Below are 5000 nucleotides of genomic sequence, written 5' to 3'. Positions count from 1 at the left end.
CACCGGCAGGACGTCCCACGATACATGCCAGTTAAACACCGACGGGCGGTGAACCAACAGCGTGGGACACAAATCCAACTACGAGCTTTTTAACCGCAACAACTTTAATATACGCTATTGGAGCTGGAATTACCGCGGCTGCTGGCACCAGACTTGCCCTCCAATAGATACTCGTTAAAGGATTTAAAGTGTACTCATTCCGATTACGGGGCCTCGGATGAGTCCCGTATCGTTATTTTTCGTCACTACCTCCCCGTGCCGGGAGTGGGTAATTTGCGCGCCTGCTGCCTTCCTTGGATGTGGTAGCCGTTTCTCAGGCTCCCTCTCCGGAATCGAACCCTGATTCCCCGTTACCCGTTACAACCATGGTAGGCGCAGAACCTACCATCGACAGTTGATAAGGCAGACATTTGAAAGATGCGTCGCCGGTACGAGGACCGTGCGATCAGCCCTAAGTTATTCAGAGTCACCAAGGCAAACGGACCGGACGAGCCGACCGATTGGTTTTGATCTAATAAAAGCGTCCCTTCCATCTCTGGTCGGGACTCTGTTTGCATGTATTAGCTCTAGAATTACCACAGTTATCCAAGTAACGTGGGTACGATCTAAGGAACCATAACTGATTTAATGAGCCATTCGCGGTTTCACCTTAATGCGGCTTGTACTGAGACATGCATGGCTTAATCTTTGAGACAAGCATATGACTACTGGCAGGATCAACCAGGGAGCTGCGTCAACTAGAGCTGAGCAGCCGGCCGCCCGGGAGTGTGTCCCGGGGGCCCGCGCGAACACGCAAGCGTCCGCTCAATTATTCTGCAAACAGGAGGAGGCTGAGCTCCCCTGCACAACACACCTCGAAACCCTCTCAGGTCCCGGCGGCGCGCAGCGCCGTCCTAAGTACTTGGTCGGGTTCGAGAGAGGCGCAATCGCCCGGAGTTAGGCGAGTAGACGCTTTAGGTGCGACCACCCGTGCTCCCAACTGAGCTTGCCGCTGCCGACAGAGGCCCGGGAGCGTGCTGTCGTGGCATTGCCGGCGGGAGACAACACGCGCCACCTACGGTGACCGGCAGCTCCAACGCCAGCGCCACAGAAGGACAAAAGCCCTACTTGGGTGCCGAAGCGAACTCTCCCAGCACAGCGCACGCGCCAACACGTCCGCACAGCTGCGATACAAACCACCTGCGAGAACCGCTGGGGCGACCGAGCAGCAGACGGCGTCGCGGCGCCGAGCGCCGGGCGGCGGCGCATCCTCAGCGCAACAAAGTCCTCAATCGGACCAGCACACTGCAGATGGCCACCGCGCTTCGCACCGGGCCCGCGAGGACCTACTTTGGCCGCAAGGCGCCGCGAGCAGGGGGCGCCGGCGCGCAGCTGCGCCGCCTGCCGCGTCCGTCGGCCGGCGCGCCTGCCACCGGCCGCCCCCACCAGCCGGCTGTAGCGCGTGCGCCCACGCACCGCGCTGCCAGCACGCCGGGCGGCCCCCCCTCACCGGCCGGGGACGGTCCCACCCAGCCACCGCCGCGTATCGCCTCACACCCAGATTCCCCTTTCACGTTCGTGGGCATGGTGGGTCCCCCTTTCACGTTCGTGGGCATGGTGGGTATCCCTGAAACAACCGGTTAATAGCTCGACCGATCGTCGCCAACACTGATTCACCTCTAGCGAGAACAACCGCACCACAACGGGTTACCGGTTGTTCATTTGCGTAACGTCACCAGCAAACGTACACGTCCATCGCCATTTGCAACGAGTATTGCATGCCTGTGTCAGGTGTCACAACACACTACGTCTGCCCACATAGACGCAACAACATGTGCACGCCTAGAGAACACGTGGAAGGTAGACCCCGTACGTATGCGGTGTCCATTGCGCGAACGACTGTCAGCCCGCCTCTGCAGCATGTCGCAGATGTGGAACGCGGTGCAACATGCTATCACGGTGTGTGAGAAGAGACGACTACGTCCGAATACACGCTCCACTACATCAACAGACTGCTCATGCTGATCGCCATCCAGGGCGTCCGTTCCTCCCACACGTCTGTATGGCGTACCACACTGCAATCCAGCTCTTATAGGGAGACGACACGTAGCTGCGTGCACAATATTTGGACTGTATGGTCCGCCGTTGCTAGGCGCTGTCGTCATACGGTCACATGGGCCACGATGTATCATTCAGTACATACGGAGCAATGTGCAGTACAGTTTGTGGGTTTTGCGTACATCGGCGGACAGGTGACAGGCCGTACCACAACGTAGGCTGAGTACGTCGGCATGCGAAGGGCATTGAACATGCAAACTTCTCACCGACCAGCTTGCGAAGGCAGGGGGGGAAGGGGGGGGGGGCATGTACGTCCTGCTGCTATCCACACTAACAGTGTTATAGCAGGAGCATGTGGAAAGTCAGCAACACCTGCAAGGTGTTTAACATGACGCGATACACAGGGGACCGGGGCAGTGCGAGTAGCGAACTATATTGCGAGGGTTGCGGTTAGGCAACACTACACTACTTTAACGGGTTGCATAACAATTACAGAGCAGGTTCAGCGACAACGTGCGTCAGGTTAAGGCGCAATATAGTTTAGGTTACGGCGCACTTTAGGTTAGGTTAAGGCACATTATAGGTTAGGTTAAGGCACAACATGGGTTACGTTAAGGCACAACATGGGTTACGTTAAGGCACAACATGGGTTACGTTAAGGCACAACATGGGTTACGTTAAGGCACAACATGGGTTAGGTTAAGGCACAACATGGGTTAGGTTAAGGCACAACATGGGTTAGGTTAAGGCACAACATGGGGTTAGGTTAAGGCACAACATGGGTTAGGTTAAGGCACAACATGGGTTAGGTTAAGGCACAACATGGGTTAGGTTAAGGCACAACATGGGTTAGGTTAAGGCACAACATGGGTTAGGTTAAGGCACAACATGGGTTAGGTTAAGGCACAACATGGGTTAGGTTAAGGCACAACATGGGTTAGGTTAAGGCACAACATGGGTTAGGTTAAGGCACAACATGGGTTAGGTTAAGGCACAACATGGGTTAGGTTAAGGCACAACATGGGTTAGGTTAAGGCACAACATGGGTTAGGTTAAGGCACAACATGGGTTAGGTTAAGGCACAACATGGGTTAGGTTAAGGCACAACATGGGTTAGGTTAAGGCACAACATGGGTTAGGTTAAGGCACAACATGGGTTAGGTTAAGGCACAACATGGGTTAGGTTAAGGCACAACATGGGTTAGGTTAAGGCACAACATGGGTTAGGTTAAGGCACAACATGGGTTAGGTTAAGGCACAACATGGGTTAGGTTAAGGCACAACATGGGTTAGGTTAAGGCACAACATGGGTTAGGTTAAGGCACAACATGGGTTAGGTTAAGGCACAACATGGGTTAGGTTAAGGCACAACATGGGTTAGGTTAAGGCACAACATGGGTTAGGTTAAGGCACACCATGGGTTAGGTTAAGGCACACCATGGGTTAGGTTAAGGCACACCATGGGTTAGGTTAAGGCACACCATGGGTTAGGTTAAGGCACAACATGGGTTAGGTTAAGGCACAACATGGGTTAGGTTAAGGCACAACATGGGTTAGGTTAAGGCACAACATGGGTTAGGTTAAGGCACAACGTAGGTTAGGTTAAGGCGCAACGTAGGTTAGGTTAAGGCACAACGTGGGTTAGGTTAAGGCACAACGTGGGTTAGGTTAAGGCACAACGTGGGTTAGGTTAAGGCACAACGTGGGTTAGGTTAAGGCACAACATGGGTTAGGTTAAGGCACAACATGGGTTAGGTTAAGGCACAACATGGGTTAGGTTAAGGCACAACATGGGTTAGGTTAAGGCACAACATGGGTTAGGTTAAGGCACAACATGGGTTAGGTTAAGGCACAACATGGGTTAGGTTAAGGCACAACATGGGTTAGGTTAAGGCACAACATGGGTTAGGTTAAGGCACAACATGGGTTAGGTTAAGGCACAACGTAGGTTAGGTTAAGGCACAACGTGGGTTAGGTTAAGGCACAACATGGGTTAGGTTAAGGCACAACATGGGTTAGGTTAAGGCACAACATGGGTTAGGTTAAGGCACAACATGGGTTAGGTTAAGGCACAACATGGGTTAGGTTAAGGCACAACATGGGTTAGGTTACGGCACAACATGGGTTACGTTACGGCACAACATGGGTTACGTTACGGCACAACATGGGTTACGTTAACGGCACAACATGGGTTACGTTACGGCACAACATGGGTTACGTTACGGCACAACATGGGTTACGTTACGGCACAACATGGGTTACGTTACGGCACAAATTAGGTTAGGTTTACGGCACAAATTAGGTTAGGTTAAGGCACAAATTAGGTTAGGTTAAGGCACAAATTAGGTTAGGTTAAGGCACAAATTAGGTTAGGTTAAGGCACAAATTAGGTTAGGTTAAGGCACAAATTAGGTTAGGTTAAGGCACAAATTAGGTTAGGTTAAGGCACAAATTAGGTTAGGTTAAGGCACAAATTAGGTTAGGTTAAGGCACGATATAGGTTAGGTTAAGGCACGATATAGGTTAGGTTAAGGCACGATATAGGTTAGGTTAAGGCACGATATAGGTTAGGTTAAGGCACGATATAGGTTAGGTTAAGGCACGATATAGGTTAGGTTAAGGCACGATATAGGTTAGGTTAAGGCACGATATAGGTTAGGTTAAGGCACGATATAGGTTAGGTTAAGGTACGATATAGGTTAGGTTAAGGTACGATATAGGTTAGGTTAAGGTACGATATAGGTTAGGTTAAGGTACGATATAGGTTAGGTTAAGGTACGATATAGGTTAGGTTAAGGTACGATATAGGTTAGGGTTAAGGTACGATATAGGTTAGGTTAAGGTACGATATAGGTTAGGTTAAGGTACGATATAGGTTAGGTTAAGGTACGATATAGGTTAGGTTAAGGTACGATATAGCGTAGGTTCAGATACACATTGTTGTAGGGAAAGGTGTATTGGGG

General features: G+C 51.3%; 1 non-coding gene across 1 annotated transcript in view; it reads right to left on the bottom strand.

Moving 5' to 3' along the window:
• The window catches only part of LOC126452122 (small subunit ribosomal RNA), a 1911-nt gene extending 1184 nt beyond the window's left edge, over positions 1-727 (bottom strand). Inside the window, exon 1 of the ribosomal RNA XR_007584517.1 lies at positions 1-727. This exon is cut by the window's left edge and continues 1184 nt beyond it. This is a non-coding gene — a ribosomal RNA (small subunit ribosomal RNA).
• Positions 728-5000: the final 4273 nt, after the last annotated feature.

The sequence above is a fragment of the Schistocerca serialis genome, unplaced genomic scaffold (genome assembly GCF_023864345.2).
Source record: "Schistocerca serialis cubense isolate TAMUIC-IGC-003099 unplaced genomic scaffold, iqSchSeri2.2 HiC_scaffold_768, whole genome shotgun sequence".
Classification (NCBI taxonomy): domain Eukaryota; kingdom Metazoa; phylum Arthropoda; class Insecta; order Orthoptera; family Acrididae; genus Schistocerca; species Schistocerca serialis.
The sequence above is the reverse complement of the archived record's forward strand: the minus strand, read 5'-3'. Positions and strand labels throughout refer to the sequence as shown.